This window comes from Pseudophryne corroboree, chromosome 4 (genome assembly GCF_028390025.1).
Source record: "Pseudophryne corroboree isolate aPseCor3 chromosome 4, aPseCor3.hap2, whole genome shotgun sequence".
In the NCBI taxonomy this organism is placed as follows: Eukaryota; Metazoa; Chordata; class Amphibia; order Anura; family Myobatrachidae; genus Pseudophryne; species Pseudophryne corroboree.
The window spans coordinates 311,271,269-311,284,951 of record NC_086447.1 but is presented as its reverse complement, the minus strand read 5'-3'; the positions used below and the strand labels follow the sequence as shown (position 1 = coordinate 311,284,951).

The 13,683-nt window shown below is 43.9% G+C and overlaps 1 protein-coding gene and 2 pseudogenes across 2 annotated transcripts in view; 1 reads left to right on the top strand and 2 right to left on the bottom strand.

Annotated features, from left to right (window-relative positions):
• KCNMB2 (potassium calcium-activated channel subfamily M regulatory beta subunit 2) overlaps positions 1-13,683 on the bottom strand; it is a 497,050-nt gene that overhangs the window by 120,673 nt on the left and 362,694 nt on the right. The gene's annotated exons all lie outside the window — the stretch shown is intronic.
• On the bottom strand, positions 722-840 carry LOC134913837 (5S ribosomal RNA; annotated as a pseudogene).
• On the top strand, positions 5,540-5,658 carry LOC134913840 (5S ribosomal RNA; annotated as a pseudogene).

The following is a 13,683-nucleotide window of genomic DNA, read 5'->3' as shown; positions in this document are numbered from 1 at the left end:
ATCTGGCACTGTGAGGGCATATCATGTGTATCTGGCACTGTTGGGGGCATATAATGTGTATCTGGCACTGTGGGGGCATATAATGTGCATCTGGCACTGCTGGGGCATATAATGTGTATCTGGCACTGTGTGGGCATAAAATGTGTATCTGCCACTGCTTGGGGCATATAATGTGTATCTGGCACTGCTGGGGGCGTATAATGTGTATCTGGCACTGCTGAGGGTGTTATACGTACAAAAAGAGAAAAGTATGACTCTTGTTTGGGCGCACTCTTGTAAAAAACTAGATGTTAATCAACAGGTGATATGTCTGAGAATTAATGAAGTCTTTATTGTCTACTCTCTAAAATGCAAGGGGACTAAACGCAACAGATTAAACAAAACACATCCGTAGATATGTCAACTGGAGAAATAGGTCTCCCAAAATAAAGGAATGTCCAGATCTTAATTATACCTGGATAAGTGCATATTGGAAGGTAGCCACATATTAAGCTGCTTCCATCTGCCCAAGATCTGTGCAAACTGTGTTTGAATTGATGTGGCCCTAAATTGGGTTACACTCGTGAGTGGGAGAACCCACACACTGGGTAACAATTCTAGGAATTCTAGCAATTAGCCACTGTAATTGATAAGAGGATTAACGATTAGAAGTAAATGGGTAAGAGGATGAAGTATAAGTGGTGATACTGCTGTTGGTGTGGTTTCCACGGGGAAGAGAGTCTCCCTACTTCACTGGGTATTCCCTAGAGGTCACCCATCTAGGTACTGACCCAGCCCACCTCCGTTTAGCTTCCAAGATCGGACGAGATTGGGCGTGAACGTAGGGGTATGGTCATAGGAAGGTTTGACCCTGTAGCACCAATGAGAGTGCACCGAAATGGGAGGATGAATTTCTCCACGGAAATGAAATGCTAAGATTGCGACAAGCAAAGAATTGTGGTAGATAAATGAGTGTGAATCTGCTGTCCACGTTAGACTGAAGAGACGTGTCTCCTAGGGGGACACGCTCCCCTGAATCGTGGATGAGAGTTCACAGAAGGAAGAACAGCAGGAGGAAAAATGAGAAAAAATATATATGGATAAAGGAAGGTGATGAGATTGGATGGTTGTAAAGAATTACAGTGGATCCCTTTAAATCTTCCCTTATTTGGATTCTATTAGAACCTGATTCAAAACATATATAAATATATCACTGTGACAGGTATCAAAAACAAATTCCAAAGTAAGTCATGATAATCATGATCAAATACTGTATGTATCGCTACTTGTGTATAACAGATTCCAATGGCATTTGATACTAAATTTATGCTGTGCACCAAACCTTAATGTCACTCGCGATATTAACAGTAAATACTTGATCAGAACAAATATTAGTGACTGACATAGAACAATATATGAGGAAAACAGGGAAGGGAAGGAAAATTGACACCCATACAGTTTTCTCTTAGGTGAATGCCCTCAGAGGGACAGAAACATAAAGTACACAGTTTTGGAGTACCTCAGGCAGAGTACATGTAGAGTCACACAGCATCTGTCCTTAATTATACTTGGACGTGAGGAAAAGAGTTTTTTATATTGCACAATATACTTAGGCAAAACAAGGATATACCATGCTCTTTCACTGAAAACACCAAAAATAGTAACGACAGAGATTCTCTCTGTAAAAGGACAACAGGCTTAAGCGAATAGAGCAGATGAGTATTGAGTGTCACTCATTCAATTGGTAGGCAGACGGGGTACCTGCAAAAGATGCAGGGCCACCAATGCCTGCCCCTATCGCAAAGTTATGCAAAAAGGTACCTAAATGAGATAGTACACAAATATGTTATGCAAATAGGCTGGAAACTCTAGCAATATTAATGATTTTTACAAAGGCAAAAAAATGTGCTGCTTATGCATAAGTTCGGTGCATTAAAATAAATGAACTTGAATAAGTATCAAATATCACCACTCCAAGTATCAGACAGATGAGGTGCCCGCAAGGAAAATGCGTTTCACCCGGTCACGGGCTTGTTCACTTCCATTCTGAGCAGCACCTCAATGTTGAATCTCAGTGTGTTTAAAAACCCTTGAAGATTAATGTCAGCCAATAGCTGACCATGTGGGCGGAAAATTCTATACACATTGGTCCAATAAGGTTCCTGAAAGGAGAATGCATCATATGGATGGACTTAATTAGGCAGGTGAAATGGGCAAGAGAGGGCGGAAGTTAGACTTCTCACTTCCGCCCATAATGTCTTACCGTGGTGTAGACACGGAGGGTAATGTGGTCACTGTGTCACTTAGGGCGGGCTGCGGCGGACTAGGGAGGGCGGGGATTACTCCCGCCCTTAACAGTATAATTCAGGCCCGGACAATGGCAAGAGGCGGCATGGCGCTAGTGAGTGTGGGCGGAAGTTGTCATCTTGACTTCCGCCCACATGAGCGGCATAACACTGGAGAGTGTGGGCGGAAGCTGTCATCTAGGCTTCCGTCCACATGGTGATATCGGGTTGCTAGGGAACAGTCGTCAGGGCGACGGAACTAGAGGGCTGCGAGGGGCCGGCATTGGGTTGCTGGGATACCCTCGTAAACCACGGGAGGACACGCGGAGAGGGGCGCCCGTATGCCCCACCCGTCCCCCGTATCATACAGACTGTGGATACAGATCTGGTTAGACATAATGACTTATGAAAATAAAAATGAAAATAACACAGAAGTAAAAAGAATAGTAGATAAATATATACATAAGTATATAAATAAAAAGAATTACATATAAGTATATAGGTAGGTATACTGTATGAATATCGGATGAAAAATACCGATAAGGAGACTGAATAATAAAATGAAATGGGATAAAGCCTAAGGAGTAATGAGTAATGAATGAAAAATATATATATATATAAATGAAAATAAAAATAAAAAATTATAATAATAAAATAATAAATGAAAAAATTTTTTTATATAAAAGCTGAAAAAAAGGGAGCTAAGAAATTTTTTTTTGTAGAGAAAGATTGGGATGAAGGTGACAGGGCATGAGAAGACAGCAAGTGGACTGATGTTTGAGTGGTGTGGATAGGTGGAGAAGGCATGAAGGGTGAATTGCGAAGGGTGATATGCCTGAGCTACATCAGGCTTTCATGTAATGCGTCATCTATCAGGTGTGCATCACATTAGAAATGTATGAGTAGAAGTGACAATGTAAGTGCAACCTGTGGGGAAAAGTGAGAGTGAGATCGGGAGTGTAAGTGATTGAATCTAATGTGAAGATTGATGCAAACCAAGTGCAACAGGGATGTGTTCCTAGTGTGGGGATAGGGGGAAGTGGCACTGTGAGGTGCCCCTGTTCTGATAGGGGGGAGAAGGGATAATGGGTGGGGAGGGGTGTGAGGAGATGTCCTGACTGACTATGTGTTGAAGTGCACTGGTGAGAGTGGGGTGAAAGGACTGTGAATGACGGGATGCAAGGGAGGGTAATTAATTACCACTATGATGGATATGGCAAAGGGGAAAAGAGAAAGAGAGGGGAAAAAAAATGAAAAAAATTAAACGTAGGAACCAAAATCGGATTATGAACTAAAAGCCATGATAATGTGGCTGGGGTGGTTGCTAAATGTGAAAAGGATAAATATACATCATATGTGCGCGTTCTGAAGAGTTATTATAAGAATACACTAAAATTATTATTCTCATTGAGGCCATTAGGTCGGAGTCCACTTCTGTGTTTATTTTCATTTTTATTTTCATAAGTCATTATGTCTAACCAGATCTGTATCCACAGTCTGTATGATACGGGGGACGGGTGGGGCATACGGGCGCTCCTCTCCGCGTGTCCTCCCATGGTTTACGAGGGTATCCCAGCAACCCAATGCCGGCCCCTCGCAGCCCTCTAGTTCCGTCGCCCTGACGACTGTTCCCTAGCAACCCGATATCACCATGTGGACGGAAGCCTAGATGACAGCTTCCGCCCACACTCTCCAGTGTTATGCCGCTCATGTGGGCGGAAGTCAAGATGACAACTTCCGCCCACACTCACTAGCGCCATGCCGCCTCTTGCCATTGTCCGGGCCTGAATTATACTGTTAAGGGCGGGAGTAATCCCCGCCCTCCCTAGTCCGCCGCAGCCCGCCCTAAGTGACACAGTGACCACACTACCCTCCGTGTCTACACCACGGTAAGACATTATGGGCGGAAGTGAGAAGTCTAACTTCCGCCCTCTCTTGCCCATTTCACCTGCCTAATTAAGTCCGTCCATATGATGCATTCTCCTTTCAGGAACCTTATTGGACCAATGTGTATAGAATTTTCCGCCCACATGGTCAGCTATTGGCTGACATTAATCTTCAAGGGTTTTTAAACACACTGATTTTCAACATTGAGGTGCTGCTCAGAATGGAAGTGAACAAGCCCGTGACCGGGTGAAACGCGTTTTCCTTGCGGGCACCTCATCTGTCTGATACTTGGAGTGGTGATATTTGATACTTATTCAAGTTCATTTATTTTAATGCACCGAACTTATGCATAAGCAGCACATTTTTTTGCCTTTGTAAAAATCATTAATATTGCTGGAGTTTCCAGCCTATTTGCATAACATATTTGTGTACTATCTCATTTAGGTACCTTTTTGCATAACTTTGCGATAGGGGCAGGCATTGGTGGCCCTGCATCTTTTGCAGGTACCCCGTCTGCCTACCAATTGAATGAGTGACACTCAATACTCATCTGCTCTATTCGCTTAAGCCTGTTGTCCTTTTACAGAGAGAATCTCTGTCGTTACTATTTTTGGTGTTTTCAGTGAAAGAGCATGGTATATCCTTGTTTTGCCTAAGTATATTGTGCAATATAAAAAACTCTTTTCCTCACGTCCAAGTATAATTAAGGACAGATGCTGTGTGACTCTACATGTACTCTGCCTGAGGTACTCCAAAACTGTGTACTTTATGTTTCTGTCCCTCTGAGGGCAGAAAACTGTATGGGGGTCAATTTTCCTTCCCTTCCCTGTTTTCCTCATATATTGTTCTATGTCAGTCACTAATATTTGTTCTGATCAAGTATTTACTGTTAATATCGCGAGTGACATTAAGGTTTGGTGCACAGCATAAATTTAGTATCAAATGCCATTGGAATCTGTTATACACAAGTAGCGATACATATTTGATCATGATTATCATGACTTACTTTGGAATTTGTTTTTGATACCTGTCACAGTGATATATTTATATATGTTTTGAATCAGGTTCTAATAGAATCCAAATAAGGGAAGATTTAAAGGGATCCACTGTAATTCTTTACAACCATCCAATCTCATCACCTTCCTTTATCCATATATATTTTTTCTCATTTTTCCTCCTGCTGTTCTTCCTTCTGTGAACTCTCATCCACGATTCAGCGGAGCGTGTCCCCCTAGGAGACACGTCTCTTCAGTCTAACGTGGACAGCAGATTCACACTCATTTATCTACCACTATTCTTTTCTTGTCGCAATCTTAGCATTTCATTTCCGTGGAGAAATTCATCCTCCCATTTCGGTGCACTCTCATTGGTGCTACAGGGTCAAACCTTCCTACGACCATACCCCTACGTTCACACCCAATCTCGTCCGATCTTGGAAGCTAAACGGAGGTGGGCTGGGTCAGTACCTAGATGGGTGACCTCTGGGGAATACCCAGTAAAGTAGGGAGACTCTCTTCCCTGTGGAAACCACACCAACAGCAGTATCACCACTTATACTTCATCCTCTTACCCATTTACTTCTAATCGTTACTCCTCTTATCAATTACAGTGGCTAATTGCTAGAATTCCTAGAATTGTTACCCAGTGTCTGGGTTCTCCCACTCACGAGTGTAACCCAATTTAGGGCCACATCAATTTAAACACAGTTTGCACAGATCTTGGGCAGATGGAAGCAGCTTAATATGTGGCTACCTTCCAATATGCACTTATCCAGGTATAATTAAGATCTGGACATTCCTTTATTTTGGGAGACCTATTTCTCCAGTTGACATATCTACGGATGTGTTTTGTTTAATCTTTTGCGTTTAGTCCCCTTGCATTTTAGAGAGTAGACAATAAAGACTTCATTAATTCTCATACATATCACCTGTTGATTAACATCTAGTTTTTTACAAGAGTGCGCCCAAACAAGAGTCATACTTTTCTCTTTTTGTACGTATATCCACCCCTGTTTTTATGACTCTGGGCACACCGCCACACGGACGCATAGTTATTGCTAATATCTAGTATTATTGTCCATTTCTGGCCTTCATATATTACCATGTAGTTTCGAATCTAGGTCGGTGCAGGATCAACAATCCTTCTTTTTTTGTGTAATCACTGCTGAGGGTGTATAATGTGCATCTGGCACTGCTGGGGGTGTATAATGTGTATCTGGCACTGCTGGGGGCATATAATATGTATCTGGCACTGCTGGGGGCATATAATGTGTATCTGGCACTGTGGGGGCGTATAATGTGTATCTGCACTGCTGCGGGCATATAATGTGTATCTGGCACCGCACTACTGGGGGCATATTATGTATATTTAGCACTGCTGGGGGCATATAATGTGTATCTGGCACTGTGGAGGCATATAATGTTTATATGGCACTGTACTGCTGAGGACATATGTGTATTTGCCACTGGTGGGAGTATATAATGTGTATCTGCCACTACTGGGGGTGTATGTGTATTTGGCACTACCGGGGCATCTGTGTATCTGGCACTGCACACTATACTGGAGACATTATGTTTAAAGTACACTACTGTGGGCGTTATGTGTAAGGCTGCTAATTGTGTGTGTAGAGGGTTGTGAAAATATACTTATAGTCTGATTATATAAAGTTGCGAGGCCATGCCCACTTTTAGAATGCGCGCACATGGGAGGGAGGGGCACTTTCACATTTTCTCGCTCAGGGTGCTAGTAGGCCTGGAGCTGGCTCTACTCAGCTCTGCAGGCAGTTTCTCAAACAGTATTTTACACAAGTTATCCCTGAAACAGCTTATCCCTGAAACAGCCCTCCTCCTGACACCACTTACAGTACCTCTGACACAGCTCACCGCTGACATCACTTACATACCACTGACACAGCTCATCCCCTGACACCACTTACAGTAGCCTTGACATAGCTCATCCCCCGACACCACTTACAGTACCCGACACAGCTCAACCCGGACACTACTTACAGTACCCGACACAGCTCACCCCCTGACATCACTTACAATACCTCTGACACAGCTCACCCACCGACACCACTTAAAATACCCCTGACACAGCTCATCCCCCGACACCACTTACAGTACCTGACACAGCTCAACCCAGACACCACTTACAGTACCCGACACAGCTCACCCCCTGACATCACTTACACTAGCTGACACAGCTCACCCACCGACACCACTTAAAATACCCCTGACACAGCTCATTCCCCGACACCACTTACAGTACCTAACACAGCTTACCCTTGACATCACTTACAGTACCTCTGACACAGCTCACCCCTGACATCACTTTCACTAGCTGACACAGCTCGCCCCTGACATCACTAACAGTAACCCTGACATCACTTACAGTACCCAACACAGCTCACCCCCCGACATCACTTACAGTACCTCTGACACATTTCACCCCCTGAAATCACTTACAGTACCCCTGACACAGCTCATTCACCGACACCACTTACAGTACCTGACACAGCTCACCCCCCGACACCACTTACAGTACCTGACACAGCTCACCCCCCGACACCACTTACAGTACCTGACACAGCTCATCCCCCGACACCACTTACAGTACATGACACAGCTCACCCCCCGACACCACTTACAGTACCTGACACAGCTCATCCCCCGACACCACTTACAGTACATGACACAGCTCACCCCTGACATCACTTACAGTACCCGACACAGCTCACTCCTGACATCACTTACAGTACCCGACACAGCTCACTCCTGACACCACTTACAGTACCCGACACAGCTTACCCTTGACATCACTTACAGTACCCGACACAGCTCACTCCTGACATCACTTACAGTACCTCTGACACAGCTCGCCGCTGACATCACTTACAGTACCCGACACAGCTCACTCCTGACATCACTTACAGTACCCGACACAGCTCACTCCTGACATCACTTACAGTACCCGACACAGCTCACTTCTGACATCACTTACAGTACCCGACACAGCTCACTCCTGACACCACTTACAGTACCTGACACAGCTTACCCTTGACATCACTTACAGTACCTCTGACACAGCTCACCCCTGACATTACTTACAGTACCCGACACAGCTCACCCCCCGACATCACTTACAGTACCTGACACAGTGCACTCCCCTGACACAGATTATCCCTCATATGTATCACTCATGCAGCGTGTTTTCTCTTATTATGATCTGATCCCCCCTCCCCATACTGTGTATTTTCCTGCATGTGCCGCTACACCCCCACCCCTCTCTCTCCCCCACATCCAGCGTGTCTTCTCTCATGTGCCCCCTCTTTCTAACTTATTTCTGGCACTCCTTTAAATGGAGTCCGCGTGGGTCCACCTGTCTTTCTTCCTGTTGTGGCGGCTCTTCTGTTCACTGCAGGATAGACGCCAAGTACAAAGTAGCCGGGCAAAGTGGGCTGGCGGAGGCGGAACGCGTTCTGCCTCCAAATACAAGTGACGGAATGCAGTTTCGCACTGTTCCGGACCACTTTAACCCCTGATCAAATGCATGTATGACTTTAGGCAGGTCTTCTATGGGGAATTAAGTGCTTGGTTCTGGCTATGTTCCTCAGATGAAAGAATGAAGTTTTGATTGTGGCTGACACCTGATGTTTAAGTGTCAGGCCACTATCCAGGACAAAACTAAGATTCCACACATGTTCAGTGTTTTGCAGTTCTGAACCCCCAAGCCATAGGCACATGCAGGGGGGGGGGGGGGGAGTTCTGGTTGCCCGGAAACCCCTCTCCTCTTGCCAAGTGGCTTAAATTATGACAATAGCAATGATATATAATACAAATACTAGAGCTGCTGTCACATCATGCAGTTTAAGGTACAGAGCAGAGCTGCTGCACATGCCCAGTGTAGCAGCTTTATCTACCAAGTTTGCTGTGAGTGGAGTCCTCAATCAGTGTAATGGACCAGAGAGCAGCTGCCAGGTAGAAGAGACAGGAGCCTTATCATGATATGGGAGAATGTGTGCTTAGAAAGTGCAGTACTGGTTCTATTATGTCTGTGTATTTATTACGGTTTGTTTTTCCTTTTCCTGACCACTTATTTATATTATTTAAATACAACCTATACTATAGACCATCTATAATGTTAAATATTAATACTGTATTCCATATAGTAACCAGTGTATAAAAAGATCAATGTGAACAATAATGTCCAGGGTCTGTACTGGGTACTTCTACTGCTCCCAGAGACTCCCACACTTGCTCCAATGTTCTACAGAGTAGGAGATTATGGACTACATTTGGAAACCCCCCTTTAGAAATCCTGCTTTTGCCACTGCAAGCGTAAGTCCTGTCAGTTGGCTATGCTGCAGTCTTGTCCTATGACCTATCAACAGGACTTCTGTTTTTATTAGGGTTCAGTCTCAGCCAACCGTCTCTCATCCACTCCTGGAGCGCAGTCAGGCAGCCATTTAGGGATGTTATTGTGTTATCAGTACCTGGAACAAAGGACAGGTACAGTTGTGTATCATCTGCATAGCAGTGGTAGACCAGGCCATAACGTTTGATTATTTCACCCAATCGTAGTATGCATACTGCAAAAAGGATGGGAGATAGTATAGAACCATGTTGGTTCAAGTCAATGGCACTATATATACTGTTTGTACAGTTTGGTGCACTTTACACTTGTGCGCTTTATTCACGTGCATCTATAAGCCCAGTGATCTGCAAATTAAAACTGGATAACGATCAGTTTAGGGAAGAGCAACCAAATACTAAGTGAACCGACAGGAATTATTTGATTGTAAGTCATATGTAGACTATTAACCACTTAACTGACAATTTTTCCCTTCAAAACTGTTAATAACTTTGTTTTTTAAAATTTATTTTATTTAAGAAAGTTTAAAAAGTATTTTTCTAAATATGTAAACATTATATTATGCATATCTGCAGAATGGATCTGCTCATCAAAAATGGGGGGACAGGGTGGGACAGCGCAGTCGCGTGAGATCTGACCATGCCAGTTAAGTGTTAGGCACTGATCAGGAAATGTTTATGGATGTGTTCAGCATGGATTGGGATGGTATAGGAGGTGAGAGATGTCCAATTGCAGCTTCTTAAAAATGTGTAAGAGAGTACCAGAGCAACTGAGAAGCATAGATGGTGTTTAATTGTAATTTACCATACATAAAGGTAATAAGGTTTACTTATAATGTTTGAATGATTAAAAACGTGATAATGGCTGCCAATTCACACTGGCAAATATAGTATATGGTGAGGGTACAGTGCTGTCTTTTTTTATTGCATGTTAAAATGAAAAAAAAAAAAGTGTACTAAGGACAATGGACCTTGGACCTATTTCAGATCTGATCACTGGGCTGCATTTTTTGCTGCCCTGTGATAAGATAATCGCCGCCTACAGGGGGAGGGGAAAAGCCTGTGCAAGTGTGCGATCGCTTCTTTTGCCGCTGCACAAAAATCTGTTTGTGCAATCTCTGCGCAGCCCAGACTTACTCAGCCGCTGCGATGTAATCCTGCTAATCGGGGTCGGGGCTGACGACAGACACCCTCCCTCAAAACGCCTGAGACCGCCTGCGTTTTTCCGGACACTCCTGGAAAAAGGTAATTTGCCACCCACAAAAGGCCTCTTACTGTCAGTCTCCTTGCGAACACCCGTGCGTTCGGATTTTTCCCAACATCCCGTCACTAGGCGCCAATACCTGTCACTGTTGTGCAACACACCGGCGCATAGTGGTGCATACACATGCGCAGTTCAGATCTGATCGCCCGCTGCGCGAAAACGCACAGCAGCGATCATCTGAATTATTCCCCTTATTCATAGCTGTACCCTAATGCATCCACAGCTGTGGTTCTGTAAGCAGATACTGTGCAACAATATGCAAATGTCTCAGACGGCAGAATCTGAGATGGCCTCCAGCGGCTTTGCTAAACTCACAGATCCTTCAATAAATGGACTTCTGATTAGCCATATGGTCATGCAGAATGGCCATAGTCATCTTTAATGTATACGGGATCGCATATGCAGGCAGCGAAATGCCCCCCGAAAACAGTTCAGAAACACCTTCGTTATTGCCACAACTCCCTGTTACCACCCCTAAATGGTCCCTTACTGGCAATCACTTTGTAAGTGAATCCTTATTGCAAGTGACTATGGTAATGGCGTTTGAGGTGTGTGCATTTAAAGTAAGATACAGGTTCAGTATCCCATATCCAAATATTCCGAAATACGGAATATTCCGAAATACGGACTTTTTTGAGTGAGAGTGAGATAGTGAAACCTTTGTTTTTTGATGGCTCAATGTACACAAACTTTGTTTAATACACAAAGTTATTAATAATATTGTATTAAATGACCTTCAGGCTGTGTATATAAGGTGTATATGAAACATAAATGAATTGTGTGAATGTACACACACTTTGTTTAATGCACAAAGTTATAAAAACATATTGGCTAAAATTACCTTCAGGCTGTGTGTTTAGGGTGTATATGTAACATAAATGCATTCTGTGCTTACATTTAGGTCCCATCATCATAAGATCTCATTATGGTATCTAATTATTCCAAAATACGGAAAAATCCGATATCCAAAATACCTCTGGTCCCAAGCATTTTGGATAAGGGATACTCAACCTGTATATGTGCATTTGGCTGATAACTCATCTGCGAAAACATAACATAGTGAACAACTATGAATCAGACCCAATCAGGGTCGAACTGGCCCATATACAGGGTTGCAACCTGGATTTGAACATGGGTACATCCCAGGTGCAACCCAGCAAGAGACCCATTTCAGACCACAGCCCAACCCGGCATATTGATCATCTCCAAGCTCCGCCTCATCCTCTAGTGTGAATGGGTACTGGGTCTCATCGACTCGGCTGACCTATTCACACCGCACCACGACCCGGGTTGTAGCCGCATTCAACCCTGGTCGCTACGCGAGTTGAAATACCGGGTCGCTTAACCTGGATTATTTCAACTGGACCATTTCAGACTGCACAGCAACCCGGGTTCATGTCCAATAAGCCGGGTTTTTTTGGGCGGTCTGAAAGGGGTATCAGTGTGGAGTGAGTGATTACCTCCGGATCCCTGTGGGCGGTTTCCCTTTTTCTAGCAGTGTGCTGCTGTAGAGTGCTGTCCCATCTCCTGCCCAGGTCAGGTAGGGGTAACCATCAATCATCGATGTTTCAGAATAATTGATGGTCTAAGGCTGATGGCGAATGCTTTTACCATTGATGGCAGAGAACCATATTGTTCCTCACCATCAATGGTAGCCATGATCACGATTTTTTTTTATTGTTTCCATTTATTGTACTGCTGTTTCTGCAAAGGGCTGTTGGCTGTCAGCCAACAACTCTGCAATGCCCCCCCCCCCCCCCCCACACACACACACACACTTCCCAACTCTTACACATTGCTGGGAATGTGATTGCCTGCCTCCATGATAGGCTGAGCTGCCAATCACAGCCCATCCTCGCACCTGGCTCTTGCACAGAGATGGCAGCACCAGCAGCCACAAAGGCAATTGTACCACACCGAGAAGCTGGCTACCATCTGTGGTTTGTGGTAATCAATGGTAGCAACACCTTCGGCCATCTCTAAGGCTGCCTCTGTCTCTCTTTACTGATGCATTACTGGGTGGAGGCATTGCTGTGGTCCCAGGATGTCCCAGTACCAGCAGGCTCAGAATGGCTACACCTCCTTCCAGTAATATATTAGTAAGGAGAGACTGGGACAGAAGATGGAACAGCACACTGCTTGGAAAGGTCAAGCCGCCAACGTGGATCTGAAGGTGAGTATCTGCCCTACACAGTAGTATTGCTGTGCAGGGGGAGGGCCAGACCCCATAGCAGCTGCACCTACTGTAGATATGCCCATGGCTACTAAGAAGGGAATCCCAACAGGCAGCTAAATGCCGGTGGTCAAAATCCCGACTGCTGCCCCTTATTCCCACTCGGGTGGGAATCATATTCTTTTATGGAAGACTTAACTTTTAAAATAACTCCACTCGCTACGCGTAGAAAAAATCTTAGCCGTGATATGCATGGCGGGTCAAATTGAGCAAAATGTAAACGGTGTTCTGTAAGTGCATAAACATGCTTGAAACAAAGTGCTCCAAAAGTCTATGTTGGCTAATTCATTGTAGAAGACACTTAAAAAAAAAGAAAGAAAGAAAAAGCATTAATAATAAAAGCAGAAAACTAACGAATAAACAATATAATAAAATATACATTAAAATGTAAAACTTGACATTTTACAGGTACACAAACCAGCTTTCTTAGGAGTAATACATATATTTTGTGAACAGGTAAAATTAGTTTAACAAAATTGTTAATTATTGATTGTGACATTTAACTAAAGGGGATGGCAGGTTGTCATTTAGGGTTAGTACAGTAATTGATTTGTGGCAATGATTTTCGTAGATTCACTGAAAACAGTAAAATGATTGATTAGACTATAATTTAGGATGACTATATGTTTAGTTGTGAAAATAAGATAATTAACTGTGTATAAT